We start from the raw sequence: 26,198 nt of genomic DNA, 5'->3' as shown, positions 1-26,198 counted from the left end.
TCTGGAATTTCCTTTTTTAAACTTTTTTATTATAAAAATTGGATAAATAGAACTACCTACGCGGGTTTTAGCGATTGGTGGTTCCCAGTGAAAGACTGAACGTTCAAACCAAGGCCAAGAACAAACCATACACACATGCTGAAAATTTGCACCTTCCTGACATTTTTATGAAATATTTAAAAAAGGTTTAACATGATCTGACCAGGAAAAATGTCTTGCAGGATAAACGGAAAACGCAAACGGGAGTCTCAAGAATAGTGTTTGGTCAATTGTCCCTAAAACAAATTTTGTGGTTCTAAGAACATTGAAGTTTTGCGTGTTTGAGGTAGTCACTCAATTTAATGAAAGAATCCAGACAAAATATAACGTGTTCAAGAAGTTGGCCTGAGAACTAGGCAATAACTTATTAACACTTTGTATGAAAAAACGGGAAAAATGTAGAATTAAAAAATAACAGGTTAGGAAGAGCTTGAGGACAGATATGAAGAAGAGGAAGTGGTTGATAATCCTGCATAAGCGCTGGGATAGTACTAGAAAGTAACACATCATTATTACTGATATCAAATTTTAAAACTGGTTTCCAACAAAACACCTATTTTAACCTTCATGTTCCTTTTTCTCAGCAACTGTTCAAGATATCTTCCTTTTGTTTTTTACTTCCTTATAAAAAGTAAAGGAAGTATTGTGATCGCAAAAAATTTCGGTTTTCAGATTTCAAGGAAATATCCATTTTGACAATCCCTGAATCCATTTTGACTTCTTTCGGCGTGACGTCTGTACGCACGTATGTTTGTATGTACGTATGATACTCGCATAACTCAAAAAAGTAAGTTGAAATTTTGAATTTAGGACTGTGGTATCATCTAGTTGTGCAACCTCTTTTGATTGCAATCGACTGAACCAAATAGTCCAAAAAAGTCCAAAATCTGAAAAGGTTTGGATTTTGGACCTTTTCTTAACTGTAGTAATAAGCTCTCATTGAGAGATTTTCATAAGTGGTACTTATTATCATTCGTTCCAGAGTTATAGCCAAATAAAACTTTAATTAACGGAATATTTGGATCTTACAAGGGAAGGCATGTGCCTTCAGTTCAAATCAGACTTCATTTCCTTTCTTTTTTTAACGTTTTTTTAATTTAAATACATTGATTTATAAATAATTATTAACCTGTGATTCTAAAAAAAACTTTTACAATAAATAATTATTCAATAATATCTAGAAAAAAAAGAAAAAAAATCAGAAGTTATTAGTGAAATAAACTTTTATGTACTTTTGAAAACGTGAATATGTAATTAATTAGGCATTATTACATATGTGAATATGTAATAGATTTGGTGAAACGTCTGATTATATAAAGAAAATTGTATTTTAGAATGGTATTATTTTTGGGTTTTCTAGTTTAATTTCTGTTTAATTTTATTTACTTATTCTGGAATTTCTCTTTAATTTTTTCTAGATTAAAGTTAACTACAGAGTGACTAAAAAATAGGCCCTCATAAGACCAACTTATACACTGAGGTATACATGCCTGATCTTTGATAAACTGCAAAAAATTCTTATCTTGTAGTTTATTACACTTCTGATGCCGTCGTACAATATTCTCTCTAAGTCGGAGTTGATCATCATTTCGTTTATTTATTTTCTGTAGCCAATCATTCAATCGCTCTTTGATTTTATATAATACTTATGATCTTAATTTGTGTACTTGTTCTCTAGTTTTCAGATGTTCTCTTTCTTTATATTCATCATCCTCTCTTAATTTTTTTCTTCTTTTATTATTTGCAACATTTTGTTTCTTTTTATTGTTTTTTTGGTTTGCAACATTTTCTACTTTTTTCCTTTTTTAAATTCTTTTTAATTTAGATATATTGATTTATAAATTTTTATAAAAAAAAATATAATAATAACAAAAAGTATGAAAAAGATCAGAAATTATTGGGGAATAACATTTTATGTACCTTTAAAAATGTGTATATGTAATTTAATAGCCGTATGAGGAAGTAATGTGACGTCCACATTATAACCTTTTTTATATAAAAGTACAGATTTGTTTCTATCTTGCACAATACCTTTTTCAAGATAAACGTTTTAGATAAGGAAATGGTTTCAAGATAAAATTTTATTTCATCAGTGTATCATATCACGTTCAAAATTAAACAAAAAATATATTACTATGTTATCCACAATTTACAGTTAATAAATATAGTACTAAAATGCAGTACGAGAAATAATTTCAAAGACATCTTAGCAGCAGAATTCAAGGTGAACGTGACATCATCAAAGTACTGGAAGTATTAAAATGCCTTTTACATTTTTATATATATAAAAAATTCTTCTTAAATTTTATTTGGTTAAAGTAGGTTTTATTTTTAGAATAATATATTTTATTGTTCCAGACACCATGAACGAGGAGGTGGTGTTGATGTGGCGACCCTAAGCGCCACAAGGCGGGTATCTTCCCCTATGGGGTTGGGATGTTTCAATGACAATAGACGGTCCTTCTAGTAGATTTCTCTATTCCTGAGATCCATTGAGCAGGTTCTGGGTTCCCTGTTTTATTTAATCCAAGCGCTTGCTTCCTCCAACATAAATTAAGCATTAATCTCCTTTTGCTTTACTGTTTTCCATCTGCACCCATTACGTTTTTGAAATGTACTCGGTGTGTATATATATATATATATATATATATATATATATATATATATATATACACCTTTATCCTTACCGTCTCGTATCTCACTGAGTGCACATGTATTAATGTTAATTCATTCCCTTTAGATTTTGATCCCTTAGAATCAGTGATTCAGGAAATAATTAAGGGAGGGTAGAAACATATTATTACCGACTAAATCATCTCTTTTTTTTCCTGTTGTTACATTACGTAATACTAATGAAAACTCAAGATGGTACTATAAAATGATTCTGAAGACTATGATAAGTTCTTTTCTGTTGTCTTTTCGAAAATATGATTTCATCAGTAAAACAAAATTAAAAAATATCCCTAAAAAGAAAGTCTGGAAAATATTTAACTTACAAAGAAAAGGATAAAAAAAAATTAAGAAAATTATTTGAAAAGAAAAGAATTATTACTTTTTAATTATTTTTCCATACAATAATTAATTGATTAAAACTTTGACAATATTTTTTCAAGATAATTCCATGTGTAGTTGAAGGCATTACATACATGAAAGTGAAAATGAACGTAAAAGTGTAAGAAAAATTAAAATAAAAAAAACACATAAACTTGATAAATGATTATATAGGTGCTTGTATACTCTTTTGCAATTTAATGTTAAATAATAATCTCTTTAAGATATATTACCTTATTATAAAACAATATTATTCAATAGAGTTTATACACAAATATTTTGTAAGAATAGTTCTCATAAAAAAAAATTCCGCTGTATTCAACATAAGTAGAAAACCAATAAATATGAAGTCCTGGATTAATAAACTGAATGGAATTTTAAGAAATGAAGATTCGAAAATTCGGGAACTGAAGTGTGATTTTCATGTTGATATACTATATTAAGACTTGTATAAAAAAGGTAAACCTTTTCTCGTCCCCCTTTCCCTGTTTTAAATGTCAAGGGTTGTTTGATATTCTTGATCAGTGTATATAAATTTTGGGAAACAGCTTAAGCCTCATGTTAATTCAAATTTTTTTCTTTTCTTTTTCCTGATTAGCCTCCGGTAATTACGTTTCAGATAATATTTTCACAGGATGAATGAGGATGATATGTAGGAGTGTAAATGAAGTGTAGTCTTGTACAGTCTCAGCTCGACCATTCCTGAGATATGTGCTTAATTGAAACCCAATCACTAAAGAACACCGGTAGCCACGATCTAGTATTCAAATCCGTTTAAAAAACTGACTCTACTAGGGTTTAAACGCTGGAACCCTTGACTTTCAAATCGGCTGATTTGGAAAGACGCGTTCACCACTAGACCAACCCGGTGGTTATATTAATTCAACTGGGTCACAATCTTATCGACGTTTATTGTGAGGGGCAAATTAGTTTTACATATACATTTATATTTTATGTATAGTTTTTGAAATTTGTTTTTAGAATTGAAAAGACACTTAACCAGAAGTGGTTAGCCACTCACGTACTAAGTTATCAATAACCAATCAGTTTTGAAGGTGACTTTTTGTCTTTATGGTGCTGTTATATATGAGGTATTTATTTTTTTTAACTATCCCGATAATCCTAAAAAATTTTTAAATTAATAAAAAAAAATCTGATATGGGCACCACATGACTTCCTTATACGCCTACTAAATTACACATACACACACACACACACACACACACACACACACACACACACACACACACACACACACACACACACACACACACACACAAATATATATATACATTTTTTTAAATGAAAAGTGCATAAAATTTTATTTAATTAAAAACTACTAAACTAGTTAACTATGTTTCCTATGAAAACCTTTCCACGTTAACTATGCAACGAAAACCTTTCCGCGTTAAGTATGCAACGTGGAAAGGTTTTGATGGATTTGTTCCTTATACAATCAGGGGTACCTCAAGGAAACACTCTCGAACCCATCTTGTATGTTTACGACTGACCTGACAATTACGGCGGATACCACAGTTGCAACGTTTTCTGATGATACTATAATTCTTGCTGTCCAGAAATCCCGACTACTGCATCTTGTTTTATTCAAGATTATATCACTCTCCTCGAATCGTGGCTTACATGTTGGAAAATAAAAAGAAACGAAACAAAATCAAAGCATGTCACGTTCATCCATCGTAAGGAACACTGTTCTCCTGCTTCTATCTTCAATGTTCCGATTCCGAGAACTCAAGACTGTAAATATTTGGGTTTTCATCTTCACCGACGACTTACTCGGGCGAAACGTATGACATAAACGGAAACAGTTCGATCTCAAGTTTAAACACATGTACTAACTGATAGAACACAGATCTCAGATTTCAGCAAAAAGTAAATTATTGATTTATAAATCGGTTTTGAAGCCTGTTTGGACTTACCGGCTTGTACTGTAGGGTACGGCGTGCAATTCCAGTACTGACATACTTGAACCTTACCAGACAAAATTACTGAGGAAAATGCTAACATACCTTGTTTAATAAATAATAGCCTCATGTATAATGATCGTAAGTTGCGAACCGTTCGGCAGGAAATCTCTCTGGTCAGCCTACGCTATCAAAAACGTTTGGATCGCACATGAATTATTTGGCTGTCTTTATTAGATCAGTGAATTTTCAAGATTGCTGAGGAACAGTATTCTTAGTTTGCCTTATCGTTTCAATTAGGTGACTTTATGGCCTGGCCGTACGGAGTGCTTTTCTATTTTATTACTAAGTCACAAGCCGCTGGGTCTGTGGCTACTTAATGTTAGTTCAAATAGATCTTATTAACTTATTGTTCAGTTATCTTGCTGAACAGATTGTAAAGTTGCTGTGTCGTTATAATAAAAAAATAATAATTAATAACGAATGATATTTGTTTTTATTATTGCTTTTATTGAACTATTAGTTATCGTAAAAATCTGTTTTACAATCAGGGGTTAATTTATAAATCAGTAAATATATTTAAACTAAAACAAAAAAAAATATAAAAAAGGAGATGAAATCTGATTCGAACCGATGAGCCTTCCACTTAGATCCTAAATATTTCATTAATAAAAATGTCATTTGGCTTTAACTCGGGAATAATGAAAATAAGTACCACTTATGATATATCGTTAAAAAGCTCTCAATGAGAATTTATTACTGCAGTTAAGAAAAAGTCCAAAATCGAAATTTGTTTGGATTTTGGACTTTTTAGGGCACTTTTTGTTCAGTCGATTGCAATCAAAAAGGGAGGTGCACAACTAGATGTTACAGTATTCCTAAATCCAAAATTTCAACATCCTACGGCTAATCGTTTTTGAGTTATGCGAAATACGTACATACATACGTGCGGATAGACATCCAGCCGAAAATATTCAAAATGGACTAAGGGTTTGTCATAATGGTTAGTTCGAATGATATCTGAAAACCGAAATTTTTGCGATCAAATTCTTCATTAACTTCGTACTAAGAAGTAAAAATTTCAAAAACAAACTTAAAATTAAAGGGAGACAGTAACCAAAATAGCAAAGAAATAACTAATACTAGAAAAGGAACCAAAAAGTAATTAAATAAGTATCAAAAGAAAGAAAATAAATTCCTTCCTAAACAGTTTTAAAGCATCACCAAAAGGCTGGAATAAAAAAAAAAGAACTTTTATTAGGACCCCTCCGAAACTTGATATACCCTACACCATAGGCTCTAACAAAGTAAAGAAAGCAACACCTAAAGGAATAAAAAAACATTTACTACCTGTAAAAATACAGAAAGAGTCCTATTATTGAAATATACAGTTATTATTTTCTTGTTTTTAGTTCATTGCTTTAAAAATAAATCATGAAATTTTTTATAGAATCATAAAAAAATGCACTCCTTTTATTGAAAAAAAAGAAGAAAAAAATAGTTTGATTTGGTAAAACGGCAAAATGTGATTAAACATTTTTTTTTCATAGAAAACAAAAATTTATTAAAAATATACTGATAATTTTGAAATAAGTGGCTAAAATTGGTGATCTTTAATCACCAATTTCTAGATCAAATCTAGCTTGTTTCGTAATATTTTTTTATTTATTTTGCAAGTCGATACATTTTTAATACCCTAATCCAAAAAATTTGATGTGTACTACACATGACTTTTTTGTACGCCTATTAAATTAGTTACACAATTTTTTTAAATGAAAAGTACATAAAATTTTATTTCATTAATAACTTCTGATATTTTTTCATATTCTTTTTTTTTATTATTGAATTATTATTTATTGTAAAACCATTTTTACAATTAGAGATTAATAATTATTAATAAATCAACATATTTAAATTTTAAAAAAAAGTTAAAAAAGAGATGAAGTTGGATTTGAACCGATGTGCCTTCCCCTAAGATCCAATTATTTCATTAATTAAAATTTTATTTTGTTATAACTGTGGAATCAATAAAAATAAGTACCACTTATGATGAAGACATCAATCCGTCAAATCTTTCAAAAGTTTTAGCGGCAAGAAAAACCGTTTTTCCGTTTCTTAGTTTTAACACAAATTGCTAATGAAAAAACAAAGAGTGTTTGTTTTGATCTAGAAAAGAACATTCAAAAACTGTATTACAACAAGAAATGTCCGAAAAAAACAAAATAACCGACTTTTTGCAGAAAAAGAAATTTTTATAATTCTTCTTTTTTTATCTTCTTTTATTCTAACGTATTTATATTTATTATTTCGTATTTTTGTTTTTTTTATATTATTTTATTGCGGAAATAAATTATTATTATTTTTAATGATTATTATTATTACTGTAATACAATACCCGTGTAGATGGCATATTAAAATAGTACCACTAAGCTACCTAAACATCGGTTATAATGACCTAAAATCTTCGATTCCTTGGAGGTCACTATAAACGATATTTACTATATATCTAAAACTTTTCTCAGTTATACCGAGAAACATGGGTAAAAATATGATTGCGATTGATCGTGTAGTTTTTTTTTAATACTGGTAAACAAAAACCCTCTTCCTCTTTATATAATAGTACGGATTATTATCACTAATTTTAAAAAGGAAATTAAATTAATTTTTGAACATAGATAACATCAAAATGCAAATGTTTACAACAGTAATACAAAAGTTAAAATTAATGTAGAGCAATATAATTAAAGTCTGTAAATTTAATTGAATAATAATCATTTATGTAAATACGTTGAGTCATTATGGACATGAAGCCCGGAAGGTGAATGCGAACATAAAATTTCCTGACAGCATTTTAAGAGTAAGATAAAAACTGCATTTAATTATTATAGTGAAAACCAGTTTTGAATTAATGATCATCTGTACAATGATCCATCATATGAACTGAGCCAAGCGGTATAAGTACAAAACCACTTGAATAACCGGTTTGTTGAGGTTTATTCATCGTAGCAACAACATTATACGGAGCCCCAAGATCGACCGGCTTTCTAGCTAGAAGATCTATTCTATTAAAATAGACATGCTTGATATTATTTCTTTTGTTCTACAAATGTATGCTTTGAAATAATAAATAAATATATATTTATATTTAAAAGAAATAACTGATGTATTATCAAATGAGTAGAGTATATTTTGAAAAAAATTAATGAGATATACGAGTGACTGTTAATTTAAACGGTTTGAAAAATAGAATTTTTAAATTTAATATTTAATTTCTTTGGGAATCTGTTACTTAAAATTAAATTACTACTGTTTAATTAAATAAATACAAATGTGAGAGATTTTTTAAAGGATAAAAACTTGTTAACAAGTGCTTATCCAGTTTCTAAATCAGTATCATACTTTAATCGTTTTTACATTTCCCCAACATCCAATTTTCGAATATTTTCTTTTAATAAATAATGTGATATTTCAGTAATATAAATAAAAAGTAAAACGTAGAAATAACGAATTTAAAAAAATTTGTTTTGATAAAAAATATTGAACTTTGTTCCCTTCTCAATCTCTAAGATTTTTTCTCTAAAATATTTTACTTTATTTGAGGATGATAAATATTTTTTAATTAGAGTGGAATTTTAGTTATTTGTATAATGGAGAAAAATAACTCAAATTTTAAATATGCTGAAAACAAAGTTGTATTATTTTAATGGCATTTGTTACTTATTCTTATATTTTGAAAAATAGTTGTACATGAAAAAAGGATTCTAAGATTTATTTTTTAGGGTGAAGGTAATTTATGAGGAAGTTTTATTTTAAAATTATCATTATTTGTTTAAATAAACCAAAAAAAGTTTAATAAATTCAAAGAATCGCTATATTTTTTCAGCTTCCCCGCCATCAAAATTACCTTCTAAAAAAATATTTCAATTTTTCTACGTTTTCTAAGTTAAATGGAAGAAACTTAAATCACTAAATAACGTACAACTAATAAAAATTTATCTAAGATCTCTTTTTATGGATGGGGTGAATTATGATGAAATTTTATAGAACTATTATTTATAAAAGTTTACACTTCTAATAATAGTAAAAGTTTAAATAAACCAGAAGAGATATTTGATAATTCAAATAATAGATATTTTTAAATTTTGATCGTCACCCCCATTCACAGTGTTATCCAACTTTTTTTTTTTTTGAGTCACTTGCACTATTACAATGGCGAGAAAGACAATAAACCAAATTCGGTTAAAGTATATGTAATAAATAAAAAGATAGCTTTTTTCGATTTTTGGAAAAACATTTTTTAAATGCTAAGATAAGCATGCACGCATGTACTGAGCTTAAGATAAAATGGGGTTATGATTACTAAAATTTTGAGAAAATTAACCCCAAAAAATTATCTACCATTTGGAAAATTCTACCCCTAGAAACCCAAATTTTTACCAATATTGAACCCAAAGATTTACCAACGAATTGCACTATACACGAGTCTCTATACCAAATTTTCATCAAAATTTGTTTATCCAGTAAAAAATTAATTAAGCTTCAAACACATAAAAAAATATACGTACGAACATTATCCTCGCTTTTGTTTTGTTTTTTGCGATTCCAGGTTTCATTTCATGACAATGTAACGTCGAGAAATGAAAAAAAAATTCATACCCCATCTCTTTGACTGATTACCATACTTTCTTTTTTGAAGCACATCTCTAGAGATACGATGCTAGGAAGGTAAATATAAATGATTGTACTAAGTTTTTATAGAATCCATTGTTTTTTTTTACACAGGGAAAAATATAACATCAGTCAAAATTGGAAAAATATAGAACGTAAAGTTAATTTAAATAATTCTCATTTTTTCCCTTTGAACAACTAATTAAAAAATTCAAGGAATACTCAAATCAGGTTTATTAATAATATCATAATAACTGATAACAAAAAAAATATATATATAAAATGGATACAAAATTAAATCAAATTAAACATGGTAATTTTCTTCTTGAATAGGCCTGCCTAAATAAACCTATAATCTACCTATCTACCCGTAGTTTTTGCTTATTTTTATTTTCACTTAAAATTGATTAGCTGTTTCTTGTAATCTACGTAGGTAGCGTTAACTAAAAACTACATAATTTAATATAAAATTTAAATTACAATAAAAATATCAGAAACAAAAAATAAAGAAACAAACACAAAAGAGGATAATTTGGCAAAACAATAAAGGGTGTCATAATTACCTTAAAATGAGCTTTGGGCTATGTCGACAATTACACTGGTTAATGAGTTAATCAAAAGTTACAAAAAATCTTCTTCTTAATACACTTTAGGTAGACTTTATAAGAAAGCTACCTACTGTAATGGGTACCATGATTCGATTTCCAGAAAATTTCGAAATATCTTCGCGTTTCACTTCCCTGGACCCCAAAACCACCGTCAATTCAAAGGTGAATATATATATTTCACTTTCTTACTTTCTTGTGGACACGTAACTATCGTAATTTTCTGTCAATCACTTTCAAATTTATACATAAAATATAACGGACCAAAATCTCGGTCGAGTTCGCTAATGAGCAAAATCGGACCAGCTTGGTGGAAATGAGGGACTTTTTCGATAAAACAAAATATCGCTATAACTTACTTATTAAGTAAAATATCGAACTCGTTTAAAGTTCCCAGTACGTTTTAATAAGAGGCTAAAACGTATCAAATTAAACTTTTTAAATCACCAACCACTGGCCCAGGGAGTGGAAAAAATTAGGTTTCGAAGACAGAAAAAAAAATATTCCTTCCCTAATAGGCACAGTATCTAATCGATTTCAAGTGGTCGTAAATCCTCTAAGCATTACCTAAAACTTTTATCTGTAAGAATTTTTGATGGGAAAAATCCTTACGGCAGGGGATGACCAAAATAATGCTGGAATTCTAAGAAGATTGTCATGTGCTAAACATGGGAAATTTTTTTCACATGCAACCATTGTCGTATCCAGTAAGTTTGAAGTTTTTCTTAACTTTAAGGTTGAAATCTTTTTTATCACCTACTAAGCACCGGTGAAATCTACCTCCGCGTTCTGGCGTGCTGAAAAGGATTTTTTTTTTAATATACTCAATATGTGCGAAGTTCTGTTTACACACATTTATTCAAAAGTTTTAAACACATTTTGTCATGCGTATCTGAAATTATTACTTCAATTTGAACTTTGTTTTTAGGTCTTTTCTTGAACACACTTCGTTCATTCATTATGCACCAGCCATATCTAAATTTCATATGAGAGAGAATGCACTTTCGGAGTGGCCTTGCTGAGAACTATGAAAAGTATATGTTTTTTCTCTCTCTCGATTTAAGCCATCTATGAACCGCAAGAAATACTTTACGTATGGTTTTTAATCTTTAACTCCAGTAATGTTTCAATGGGATATTTTATATTCTCAAACATCCCGAAGTTGCTGTTGACTTGTTTTGTTAGTTCTTAAAACTCCCTGAAATTCTTGATTTTGTCTGGAAATGTGTTTCGGTCTTGAGTTTCCTAATCGGTGATGTTTATTTCTTGCATACATGTACAGATATAGTATCTTTATATATAGACATACAGAGTGTCCCACGAAGGAACAAAGAAACGTTCAGGACATGTTCTATTGGTGAAAATAATGAAAAACGCTCATATAAACATAGACCTGGAAACGCTTTATTTCATATTAGGACTAGCGAAAGATTTCACCCAAATTTCAGCTCTTGTAATAAAAAGAAGCCTTACTGTAATTTTTTGGGATCTAATAAGAACTAATTTTGGTGGTCTCTTATGTAATTTGAGCTAAGAAATCGGATAAAATATATCTAAAAACTCTAGATCCATTATTTTTTAAGATATCTGACGTAAAACATAAAATTCGGTGTCGATAAACAAGTTTCTTTTAGGTTTTCAGTACAATAGCTTTGTTAAATAACAAAGATTTAGTAGTAAACATGTAGAAAATTTAATTTTGAGAAACATAATTTAAATACAGTTAATAAAAAGTAATTAAAAACTTAAAAATCGGTTTTTTATTGAAGCAAAACCAAAGAAAAATAGACAGAAAATCGATTTTTTTTTTTTTTTTTTTTTTTTTTTTAAATTCGGTCAAAGTTGCAGTTCCAGAACTTGTTTTATCCTATTTCTCAGCTCAAATTACATAAAAAAATCATCATAATACTCCTTAATTTGAATCTGAAACACTAAAATACGGCTTCTTTTTATTATAAGAGCTGAAATCCGGGCAAAATTTTTCGCTAACCGTAACTGAAAAACAAAGCGTTTCCAGACCTATGTTTATATGGGCTTTTCATTAGTTTCATCAGTAGAACATATCTTGAAATTTTCTCTGTTTCTTCGTGTGACAATCTTTATATATATTTTTGTTGGAATTATGAATGCAGAAAATATGAAAAAACAAAATATGAAAATACAACAAATTATATTTTAAAAAAAGGAAGAATTAATACAGGAAGCGTAAAAGTAGCAGTAAAGGATGTCGGTTTGAAGAAGAAAAAATACGATTTAAAGAATAAAATGAGTACTTGAAACATTTATCAAATAGAAAAATAAAGAAAATATAGGAAAACTAAAGGCAAAATTTGTTAGTTTCATTGATGCAGGTAGAAAATCTTATAATCAGAAGAAAGAACTAACAGGGTTAACATAATATTAAACATAAGAGTAAAATTATTTTAAAAATTAATAAAGATTTCATAGAAGATTTCTTTCTACGATCTGAATTTGATTGAAAATCTGCATGATCTTAACAATAACAAAGTTGTAGAAATAGATGATTAACACATAAATAACGCTGTTTGAGAAAATTAGCATGTAAAATATGGTTTAGAATTTAAATGATGAACTGGACAAATATCTTCAAAATTTAAAATGATATATTGTTACAATGCTCAAGTCTACTTGAGTAGATAAAGTGAAAACTACCACACCATTAATTTAAACGCCTCAAGAATGAAAATACTCACCAAGATAGCTGACAGGTTAACATAACATATGTTATGTTATTCTTTCATACATTTATGAAGACCAGTAGTAGTACAGTTTATGAAAGAACACAGTAAGGACTCTTTTCACATTACCTTTAATCGGTAGCAATAAAAATAATAAATTCATCCTATATAGCATTTGCAGATCTGGAGAAGGTAATTGATAATTAAGAATGGAACAATATGTATAATATTTTTAAGAAAATTTAATATTGTAACATTTAAAAGACTGAAACAAAAGGAAGAAAGAAGAGCACAATATAAAGATATATTTATCAATTAATTTGAGGAGAAATTAATGATGATTAAGATTATTTAGTAAATTGTCATTAGTTTATTTTTCATCTTGTTTGTCTTTTTTATTTTTTGTATGTTTTTTTACACCCACATCTAATACACCTTCAACCTCTATTTATCTCTTTCTTTTTACTTTTCATGTTTTTTTACTTTTAAGTACGTTCCAAATAGAACTAGTTTATAATACTCGTTTTCATATCTAAGTCCATCTTACAAAATAATAACTGTTTTTTTTTTTTCTATTAAGTTCTTTAATAGACATGCTATTCTTGTTTTTATTCTTCTTACTTTTATATTAACATTTTACTAAGTACTTATTTTGCATGTATTACTTATGCTTAATTTGTCAATCTTTTATACTGACATTAATAAGATTATTTCTTTCGACATAATTATTTTTGTTTTCTTAATATTAATTTTTATATCGTATTGTGATATAATCTCTTTTATCGAATATCCAACATTCCATCTACTAAAATTAATAATTTTTCAGAATTAGGAGGAATTATCAGGAAATTAGATTTTCCTCTCTATCCAACATTAAATGGGCTTTTTTTATAATTTCTGAAATGATTCAGCATGTATTTTATGTTGTAGATTTTAATGGCCTCACTACAAGCTTTAACGGAATTGTAATTTTCACTTCTATCGTTTCAATTTTGCTTAATTTTAAGCCGTCTATTTTTGAGGTGGCGCGTTCACTTAAACAGTAATAATTAAAATGTACCAGTATTGCAGATATTAAAATGTAGTTAATATATTTTATAGAAACATACCTTGAAATCTTATAGCGGATAATATTTAACTTCCACCCAATTACCGCTTTTAAAATATAGTTTATAAACGCTAAAATGTTATAAAATTGGACCAAAAATAAAAATTAAAAAAAATTTAGTTTACAACTGGATTTTTGCACAAATATCGATCACACCTTTTTACACAACTGCCCAAAAAGGAGTGTAATGTTTTTAGGGTGTATGTATGTATGTATGTTCCACCGTAGCAGCTCAACGACCCAACCAATCTAGATGTATGACCCCACTTTGGAATACTTACGTTTTCGGTAGTGTCATAGGCTATATAAATAAGTATATATATAGTGACCCTGTTGAAGCACAAGGTGTAATGAACTGAGTTAATGAACTAGGAACTGTAAACCTCTATCATTGTGTTAGCTGGGTTAGAAGTGAATGACTGAAATCAATCAAATGAATAAAATTACATAAATAATAAAATTAATTTACTTTAATAAGATATTAAATAAATTTAAAAAAAAAACTTTCTGTAACAATAATGGGCTTCCTATGGCGACTGCATATGAGGCTAGAGTGGTGTGGTGATGCAAGTACCTCGTGCGAGGCTAGACAAATCATCACCATCAACTGGTAACAAACGGGCCACCTCTTAGACGCTGTTTTTAGAGTTGAAATTCTTTTATAAAATCTCTTTAATATAGGATAATTACTATTCAGAGCTATTTAAAATAGGAAAATGACTATTCAGAGCCCCCACGACTACATTTAAAAATTTTCGTTGAAGAACAAAATTTTCTTATCGATGTAAGACCTGGTAAGAAATTAATCATTAGACCCATTTTTACAACACAAAAAATACATCTAAACAAATTAAAACTGTCTGAAAGTTGATTGATCACCCATTATTTTATTTAATTAAGTACTGTAAAACGATGTTTAGTCCTTTATTTCAAAACCTTGATTTATTTCTTTTAATTCCATTTATTGCCGTTTTCTTAGTTCAGTTAATTTACTTTTTTTTTTTTCTTTTTTTGCAGTAATTTTTATAATTGTTTTTATTATTAAATTTAATATTCAAATCTCAACTGACTAAAACTTAATATCATGGAGGATTTGAGTACCGTTAACTAGTCTCTTTAATTTATAAATAAAAGAACTTTCTGGAAAAGTATCTTAAAATAAATATAAAGAATACTTTACTTTTTTTACAAAAATGTTTTAACCTTTTATCCTCAGGCAAACATGGCACCAGAAGAAATATTATTTTAGATAACTATCTTAATTTAAAACGGTACTTTGTATAAAGATATTTTTCAGTACCTAAAAAACTTAATACTTAAAAGATATATAAAAGTTTTCGTATTTTTATTATATTTTATTACAAATGTAATAGGTCATTTAATCCATTTCCATCTGACGACATACGATACAATCCTTTCATCACCTGACAGTTTAGCGGATCATATAGTAACTTAAACCGAGTTCTATTGAGTAAAATAATGAAAACTGGTATAAAGAGATTAATAAAAGTCTTTCATAAAAGAATAATTCAAGATTATAGCTGATCATCTCACACACTTGTTCAAATTACTGGGTAAAATCTGGTTAATCCGTGATATTGTGTTAAAAGAGGCACTGTATGGAAATCATTCCAACGTTTCAAATTCCTAACACATTTATGATCGGTTACTTTTAAAAAAATGAAATTTTTTATTATTATACAAGGAAATAATTGGTTTAGAAAGTTGGGAATAATTAATGTAATATAAAATTAACTCTTTAGGAATTATCTGATAAAGTTTAACTTCTGGCAGGCAAATACGTTACTATTTGCCATAGAAGTTAAAATTGAATTAAACAATTTAATTATATATATATTACGTCAAATGACCCTACAGCAATTATTTGTGGGAAGGAAAAGCCAACAGCAGTAGTTTCAAATGTTTTGTATAAAAGCAGTTAACATTTGTAAGCAGAGATAATCAGCTTGTTTTTTATAAAATAAAAATCAAAAATGTAAAATTACAGCTGTACTTACTCCTGAATACATTATATATTTCTCTTACTGACAGTACGAGGGTTTTTTTCAACAAAATAAAGTTTTTCATTCGTATGTACTTAAGTATTGCGTCGTATTCGATTTGGAAGATCAAAACTACACAGAGCAGAAACCTCATAAATAATGAATAAATAAAGAAACGTGAAAAATGTATTAAATGTATTAAATACACAGAGTTAATACTATAATGTGACACACAACACATGCAGAGCGTTCCACAAGTCTATTTTACCGACATATAAATATTAATAATTTATAATAAATATTGTGGTTGGTAAGAAAGTAATTTCGGCTTTCATAAATAGATAGCTTTATGTTTGTTTTGAAGGACGTCTGGCAATATTATGATTTTTTCTTTTGGCATTTGATAGCTGTCACTTTTAGCATACTTTTGAAGCAAAATGTGCTTAAATGTTTCTCGCACCAGTTATAATAAATATTATATGGAATGTAAAAACGAACATTTTGGAAATATTTTATTTTTTTATTTTGGTAAAGGCAAGAAAGTTGTTGAGGCTAACAAAAAGATATGTGAAGTTTATAGTGATGATTGCCTAACAAAACGAAAGTGTCGGAATCGGTTAAAAAATTTCCATTCTTGAGATTTCTCACTCAAAGACGATCAACGTTCTGAACCACTGAAATTGATGGAAACAAATTAGGCATAATTAAATCGGATCGTCATATAACTGTGTGAGAAATTGCAAAGAGGTTAAACGTATTACAAACAACTACTGAAAATAACATAAGCTCGATATATGGGTTCTGCACAAACCGAAAGATATCCAATTACAACGAATGAATATTTGTAATATGTATCTTAGAAGTAAGTTGATTCGTTTGAAACGAATTACAATTGGTGATGAAAAATGGAAGTCATCAATAACATCAATTGAAAACGATCATGATCTATGCGTGATGAACCAGCTCAAGCCACATCAAAAGATGAATTTTATCTAAAAAAGATTTACTCATCATGAATAATAAAAATTATATATTTTTCGTTGGAATCTTTTAAATCCTTATGAGAGTATCTCCTTATTTTAAAATAAAAAACTACAATTGATTTCAATTTATTTTAGTACTTTTAAGTTATTTGATAGATATTACAAGGAAATATTCATGAAAGCCTGTTTTAATATGTTCAAAAGTTAAAAACAAAACAAAAAACTAAGTGACAATATATTCAAATTGCCAAAAAATCTTGTTATATTTCTTCAATAATACTAATGAATCATAACTTACTTCTTTGCTTTAAGTACGTTATTCAAATAGATAATGAAAATTAATGTTATGTAAGTAGGTCTGAAGGTTCGTACAAATGCAAGTACGTGTGTACTTAAACTGATGCAAAATAATTTCTATTTGTACAATACCCTACTACCTTGTCTTACGGATTTATCTCGAGGGATTTTTCTCTCAGGTAAGATGTAATGATGAGTTACCGAAATTCTTTGACAATTAGGTCGAGTGTCCCTCAGATCTCTGTACTAGGTCATGTGTTATATTCCATATTCACAGCGGAGCTTGCTGGAAGTTTCCATCGTCGCCACATTTGCCGATGACACTGCTATTTTTGCCGTTACCGAAGACTCTGGCCAAGCCTCGCGGTAGCTGCAAATGAGATTATACCTTGTCTCCACATGGCAGAAAGAATGGAAGATTAATCATGATAAATCAAAGCACGTCACATTCGCCATGGGAAAGGGTTACTGTCCCAGTGTGTACGTGGATAGTGTCTTGATCCTATAAACAGAGAGTGTATGATACGTAGGACTTCACCTAGATCCACGTTTGACCTGGAAGTGTCACGTGAAGATGAAAAGAAAACAACTAAACGTGAAGTATAGGGAACCGTATTGGCTGCTACGGAGAACTCACGCCTCACGTTGTCCAATAAAGTACTGATTTAAAAAGTTATCCTACGACCAATCTGGACTTATGGCGTGGAGTTCTGGGGAACAACAAGTAATAGTAATACAGATATCATACATCGCTTCCAAAACAAAGTAACGAGAGCGATTGCAGAGGCACCATGCTTCACATGGAATGATGATTCATGAATATGACTGGAGCTTCCGATAGAGGTTGTGTGACAGTGTAGTGTCAGATACCAGCAACGACTTGAAAATCACGTCAACCGCTTAGCAATCAATCTGCTTGATAACAGCAGGAACGTCCAAGGGTTGAAACATGTGCTTGACTTAGGGGCTACTGATTGACAATTTGATAAATGACAACACCATAACTAATGATATTCTTGTTTACTTTATTTGTTTATTTTTCTTTGGTTTGATTTGTTTATTTTTTATTTATTTATTTTTTTTATATTAATATATTGTTTTTATGGACTATGAAGTGTTGGCAGAAATATTTTTTCTAATGAACTTTAAGATTACTGCTTACTAATAACTATTAATATGAATTACTTATTACAAGAGTTCCTTAAGGACCCTTTATCATGTGCTTCTTATCAAGCGATTTCCTTATGGTTCCACTTAAGGAGCCGATTTTAAACATACAGGTTGTTGAACAAAATAAAAACAAACTTAAAAACATTTGTAAAATATTTCAAAGAGTTGTCGTAGAAATATAATAATATACTTAGGCACATCACTTAATTGTTACTTGTTCTATCGTCCCAATTTATTTTTATAGTATTCAATGAAGAGAAAATCTCAGTTTATTAAAACTTACAACAAAATCAATTTCCCTACAAATAAAAGAAGTTAAGATATAACAACATTTCAAAATGTTTATTGTAATATTTTTATTATTTTTAATTTTTTTATGTACGTGTATATATATATATATTTTATTTTTATTTTTATGCTGTTAATTCTCGTTCTTTTCATGAGATTGAAGGTAGTGAAGGGCCGCTCTAACTCAAACTATTATAAAAAAGCCTGTTGTCATGATAAGAAGGAGTTCCAAACCGGTTCTTCCTTAGCGTGCTGGAAGGTAATTTATACACTTGTTTACACGGTGAATAATAGGCCCTGAGGTGATTTCCAACCTCGGGCTAAGACAGCATAGAGTTACAGATTGTGTCCAACCTCTTAGATTGAATATTCATTATGATGCTTTGAATTTCCATACATAATTAACATTTCAGCGATAACCTATTTAAGTAAATTTAAAATATAATTTCACGTTTTGATGTTTTAATTGAAATTATTTATATATACGTATATATCGTCACAGTATAGAAATTTGTTTAAAGAATTTACCATTAATAGAAAAAATAATTTATTAATACCTGGCGAAATCATAAAATATTAGTACAATAATATTATACCATCTCCAAAATCACTTAAATGGGAAAAAAGAAAATTACACTGAGAAATACAACGAAAGTTTCGTAAGATGTTTTTTTTAAGGATGAGGGAGAATTAAGATGAAATTTTATTGTAATAATATTATAAAAAATTTTAATATACCAAAGAAGTCTTAAAAAATTCAAAAATCAATTTCTTTAAACTTTAATCTGCTCACTTAACTACAACATTGCTTCCAAACTTTTTTTTTGGAAATACTCGCAATATCTCAATACTCCTCGGAAGACAGAAAAACATCGGTTAAAAAATTCAATAAATAAAAAGAGAGATTTTTATTTTTGTGAAAAGGAAGGAATTTTGGGGAAAATTTAGTAAGAAAATGGTATGATAATCAAGCACACATGGAATATAAAGTGGGGTTTTATTTTATATAAAATTTTGAGAAAACTGACCTCAAAAACTATATATCCCACTCTCAAGTTGGAAGATTGACTTCCAACATTTTACCAACAAATACACACGATTCTCTGAAAAAAATCTCATAAAAATCGGTTGTTCCAATCAAAAGTTATTAAACACACAAGTTTAAGCTCACAAAGGCTACATTTCGGGAGGCTTATTAGAAGTGAATCGATATATCATTACAACTTCAGAATAAATTGTGCTGTTTTTCAAATATAATGCAATCAAAAATCAGAAAAATATAGGAAACCTTCAAATAGGGCTGAACATGATTTCTTTAATTGTTATTTTCATAAATTATATTTTATTATTTATTCTTGAACATTTACTAATAATTATTCGTAATTTATTGAAGTTTTAGATTACATATAATTAAAACTAGTCGGGAGTACTTATCTCTTCTTTCTGTTTTGCTTCCGGAACCACCGTATAGTATTAATTCCGAGAATAATATGTATGAACGTATGTCGGTCGTACCTAATCACAAATTACTGTCCCCATACCCATCCTGCATCTGACGTTTTGACAATACCTAACGTAATTATAACAACAATGAATTTTTTGTTAAATAACGATCGTATGTTTAGTTAAATGTATATCTGTTAGAAACATTATTTTTTCGTATATTGCATGTTCTTTGTTAATCTTTCATCAACATCAACTACTAAATTATATATTAATTAGTTAAAAATTCATTAATTAAATAAAACAAAAGTTTTTAGAATTTCCAATCCTAGCCCATAGGTGATCTATTACTAGAAGATAGTCGCCGACCTTTTCCTTGGAGGGAGTTGTTATTCAAAAAAAAAAAGCATATCTTCTTTAACCAAAAGCCAGTTTAGTACAGATACGAGTATCTTCGTGAGGGAAGGAAAAGCTTGGTCCACCACCTTCTTACATCATGAAAGAAAAGCGAAAAATTAATTATAAGATTAATTTTAAAAAAAACACAAAAACAAAATTGATTAATGAAAAAAATTAGAATCAAGTAATATAAGAGTAAATTGTTTCGTTTATTATTTATATTAAATTAAAATATATATTACATACATGTAATAGTACATAATAATAATAATAGAATATAATAAGAAATCTCTAAAATTACCCAATTCCTGTCAGGCTAAAATTAATACCTGTAATCTGAATATCAGTAAGATACGAAAAATATTACATTTTCTGTTACCCATTAAACATTTAACGACCTACACAATTATAGTGAAACATAGATACATAATCAAATACATTAGAATCAACGTACCGACATTCCGATTTGTAAACAAGTTACTTATTTTCTAACCGAACGATGTCATCCTTCTTAGTGAATCTGACGGCACTTGAATCAGGCTTTTCCTTAATAAACAGTTTTCCTTGTTTCACCCAAACATATGCAAGCTTGTTTTGTTTATTACTTTCCCTGCCTCTACTTAGGATAATGTTGCTCAGTTGCGTGAGATGTTCATTGATATAAATAGTTCCTTGAGGAAGCCCTGCATCTAAATCATAAGATTTAGAGATCGCTTTTCTTTTGCGGCAGCCAACCATTTCATCTTTGTATAATAGACTTAATTTTACCTTTTCTTGTAGGTATCCTATGGGCTGTCGATACTTCATCGCTGCTGTACGGTATGTTTATTGCCTTGGCCACGTTCTCTAGAACTTTATACACATTTTCGTTTTGTGTTTCGGGAACCCCATTAATTTCGATGTTTTGATTCGCGAGAACATATAATATATACAGTATAAGTATGTTTTTAATTTCACTGTAAATTCCCTATGCTAAAAAAATTCAATCAGAAGTGGATGGATTAAAATGAACTCTCAAGTGACCTTTTTGTATAGTTCTTAAACAGTAATAACTGGGATTGGTTGACATGCCTCTAATAAGGATCTGGTTGTTATTGAAAAGTACCGTAATAGATTATCTTGCATAATTTAAATGTATGATTTGTATACTCAATCAAAATTTCAGTTAGTCCTATACAAAGATAATTTTTATGTTTAAAGTAAAATCACATGAATCATATATATATGATTTATTTTTAAATAATTTTTTTAAATTAATTTATAAGTTGGCCTAATTTTATATAAAAGACGAGAAATTGATAGTTCAGTAAATTTTTAAGAAATATCACACGGAATTGCTAACCAATTTTTATCGGATAAAATCTGTAACGTGCATTTAATATACACTCAAAAACAAAAATTTCATTGTTTGCTACAATATTACATTGTAAACGGTTACGTAATATTTTTATATTATTGTTAACAGACTTCATAAAAGGAGGTTATATATTCGACCCGTATATTTTTTATTCACGTTTGTTCGCCCATAAATTTTTTCTTACTTCGATTGAAATAAATATTTTTGCAATCGACGCAGTTGCTAGTACCATCATGTTGAGGAAATTTTTATACATAAAAAATCGGTCTGAAAATTGATGAAGAAAAATTTCTTGCTGTCCGTCGGGTAGGTAGAGAAAGTGGGAATCCTGATATTCATATGTACTGGTCATGAACAGTTAGATGATGTTTTTTGGTGTTCTGTAGGGTATTTAATGTGAGGTTTTGCACAAGATATGTAGCACCCTTAATAAAATAATTTAAAAAAATTGAGATATCTCATCTTCAATTATTCAGGCCCCATATACATTATATATAATATACAGTATCGGTAAATACAGCGAGAACCTTATACATGCATCACATTACATGGTTTTTTGAGGTCTCTTACAAGGTCGGACAACTAATCTTAAAACTAAGCTAAACCATCTAAGGTTCTGACTCGACTTAGGGCAACATGAACTTGTCCATTTGCAAATAATTTTCCTTTCAAATTTACCAAAGCTCTATTTAATATTGTATCTTTCAATTTGTCCACTGTTACAGTCCAATTTAAAATTAAAGGTATCATACTTCTTTCTACATTTCCATATCCTTTAGTAGCTTGAAATATGTATTACTTGCTGGTGTAAGAGGTAAACTACCTCACCTTCATATTTCATTTTTGTAGCTATTATACGTCATCGAATTTTATTGACACAGCTTTTGGTAACTCACTCGTTTCCAGTTGGTCTCTTCGTAGGGTAGGCCATTTGAAATTTTTTTTACAATTCCCATAGCGCTGTTAAATAAACCATCAAAATCGATATATTACGCCGTAACATAACTCTTAAACCCACTGCCAATCGTACATTATCGCAACAGACCAGTCATTGACATCTACTGGAATATTATTCCCGAGGGGAGTTTTCCCGTACGTTTCAGCTTCTCTTGACTCATCAATAGCGTTAATAATATAAACTCTATTTGTTTTTGATATTATATCGGTGATATCATACTACGATTATATTTATCAACTAATTTAATAGTCGGGAATATTCTTACAACATTTCCATCTGAAAATTTGTCTGTTGAAGGCACCCTCCTTCTTTTGCAAAACATTTTCAATCGGTCAGTTATAAATTCGACAAAACACAAGATATTTAATAAATCAATGAACTCCATGTCATTTATTTTTTATCACGTTAATTTTAGTTCACAGAATGAAAACTGATGCCACAAATTTATTTCTGCTTCAAACCAAAGAAGTTAAACAAAACACCAACGGCCTGTGTCTGAAGGCAGCTGCATTATATCACCAAAAAGCATATTAATTCCACTTATAATTTATCGTTATTAATTAGTAACCGAAATTTTAATTATTAATTATTTAAAAAAAAAATAAAATGGAACCGATATCAAAATGAGCTAAAAAGTAAGAAATAATTTCGTCCAAATACTTCATTTAATCCCTTAGACACTTATTTGAATCGGTGCCGGCGCCTGCTTCTAAAAAAATAATTTCTAGATATAATATAAATTTGTTCTATAATAGTATATACGCATACCTCAGAAAAATCAATATCGATATTACATAAGTGTTATTCATATTTAAGTGCTTCGAGATATTATTACATCTTTTTATATACGCCATCTATAGGTCCATTAAAAAAAAACACGTAAGTATGATCATGGTATTTTGGCGCCGATTCAAAATTTCATTTCATTATTTCAACAATCTTACATGAAATATTAGGATAGGGTAAAAGTTCTTTTGTTACTCGTATTATTAGATCAGTATTATTCGTATCATAGTGAGTTGCTGATTAAAACCGTTTCAGATTTCTGGTGTGTCATATGAATAAAAGTTAAAAATAATTAAACTATTCTATTTAGTGAACTTCTGTAAACTGTTTACAAATGTTTATTTTGACCTTACGGTGTAAAATATTCAGTTTTTATTTTTAGATTATTTGGTGAATAATAAAAAAAAATAATCATACAGGAAAAAGAAAGATAAAATAAAGAAATATAGATAAAAAAAAACAAGAAGATGAATATGAAGAGGAAGAAAATGTTATTAAGAACAAGGGAAAAATAAAAAATTAAGAGAAGATGATAAATATAAAGAGAAATAAAATGTTAAAACCAAAGAAAGAATAAAAATATTAATAGATGATGGTTAGTATAAAGAGGAAGAAAACGTTAATACCAAGAGAATAATAAAAAGGTTAAGAGAGGATGATGAGTATAAAGAGAGAATAAATTTGAAAACTAGAGAACGTGTACACAAATTATATCAGAAGTATTATATGTAACCAAAGAGCAATTAAATGATTCGCTACAAAAAACAAATGAACGAAATGATTATCAACTCCGACTTAGGGAGAATATTGTCCGACAACAACAGAGCAGTAGTGAACTGAAAGATAAGAATTTTTTGCAATTTATTAATGATAAGGAATGTATGCCTCAGTATATATGTTGCTCTTGTGAGGGTTTACTTTTCAGTCACTCTGTTGTTCACTCTGTTGTTCGATAAGATTAAAAATAAATTTCAAAATAATTAAATAAAATTAAACAGAAATTAAACTAGATAGTCCACAAATAATACGATTCTAAATTATAAATTTCCAATTAACATTAAATAATCAGATGTTTTACCAAATCTATTAGATATACCCATATGTAATAATGCCCATTAAATTACATGTACACATTTTTAAACGTACATAAAATTTTATTTCACTAATATTTTCTGATTTTTCATGTTTTTCTTACTATTATTGAATAATTATTTATTGTATTTTTTTTTACAGTCACGGGTTAATAATTATAAATAAATCAATATATTTTAATTTTAAAAAAAGTTCAAAAATAAATTAAAAGAAAAAATGTTAAAAAATAAAAAGGAGATCAAGTCTGGTTCAAACCGATGTTCCTTCCCTTGTATGATCCAAACATTTGATTAATTAAAATTTTATTTAGCTATAAATCTGGAACCGATGAAATAAGCACCACTTATGATATATCTTTTATAACTTCTTAATAAGGGCTTATTACTGCAGTTAAAAAATATTCCAAAATCCAATTTTTTTTTCATACTGGGCTTTTTTGGACACTTTTGGTTCAGTCGATGGCAATCAAAAGGGAAGGTGCACAATTAGATTTTACAACAGTCCTAAATCCAAAATTTCAAAATCCTACGGTTAATTGTTTTTGAGTTATGCGAGATAAGTACATACGTACAGACGTCACGCCGAAATTAGTCAAAATGGATTCAGGGATGGTCAAATGGATATTTCCGTTGAAATCTGAAAACCGAAATTTTTTGCGTTCACAATACTTCCTTTACTTTGTAGAAGGAAGTAAAGAGTGTATAAGGGATTAAAAGTATTTAGACGAAATTATTTCTTACGTTTTAGCAAATTTTGATGTTGGTTCCATTTTTTTTTAAATTATTAATTAATTAGGTCAAAGAATCGGTATTCTAATACTTTATGTTAAATATATTTCCTTCTTTTTTTGGGAAACAAAAGAAAATTTAGATTTTGTAAATTAAAGGTTTATTTTACCTTAAAAATAGTGTGAATAACGTTGATTGAAGATAATATATCTTCAATCAACTTAAGATAAAACAGTTTATTGTTTCCTATATTTTTATATTTAGTGCATTATATTGTATTTTTAATTCTAATTTAACATCATTTATTTGTATTATCAACCTACGTACTTTACCTATTGTTTTGGTACATGTAAAACATTTTTCCTAATCGTTTTTTTTTTCATTTTGCTTCAACTTCCAGCTAACGAACTAGAACTCAAGCTCATAAATGTATGTAAATTCTCTCTATTGTTATTAGAAAAAGAAAGCTAAAACATATGTACTAAAAACTTCAATACTTAATTAAAATTTTTAGTGTGGGTACTTCCTTACGATATTTCTGTAACCGCCCATGATTCAACCTCTTTTAAGATTTGATAATGTAAAACGAATGTATAATTTAA

Source organism: Lycorma delicatula, chromosome 1, assembly GCF_047948215.1.
Source record: "Lycorma delicatula isolate Av1 chromosome 1, ASM4794821v1, whole genome shotgun sequence".
In the NCBI taxonomy this organism is placed as follows: domain Eukaryota; kingdom Metazoa; phylum Arthropoda; class Insecta; order Hemiptera; family Fulgoridae; genus Lycorma; species Lycorma delicatula.
This window is presented reverse-complemented; position numbering follows the sequence as displayed.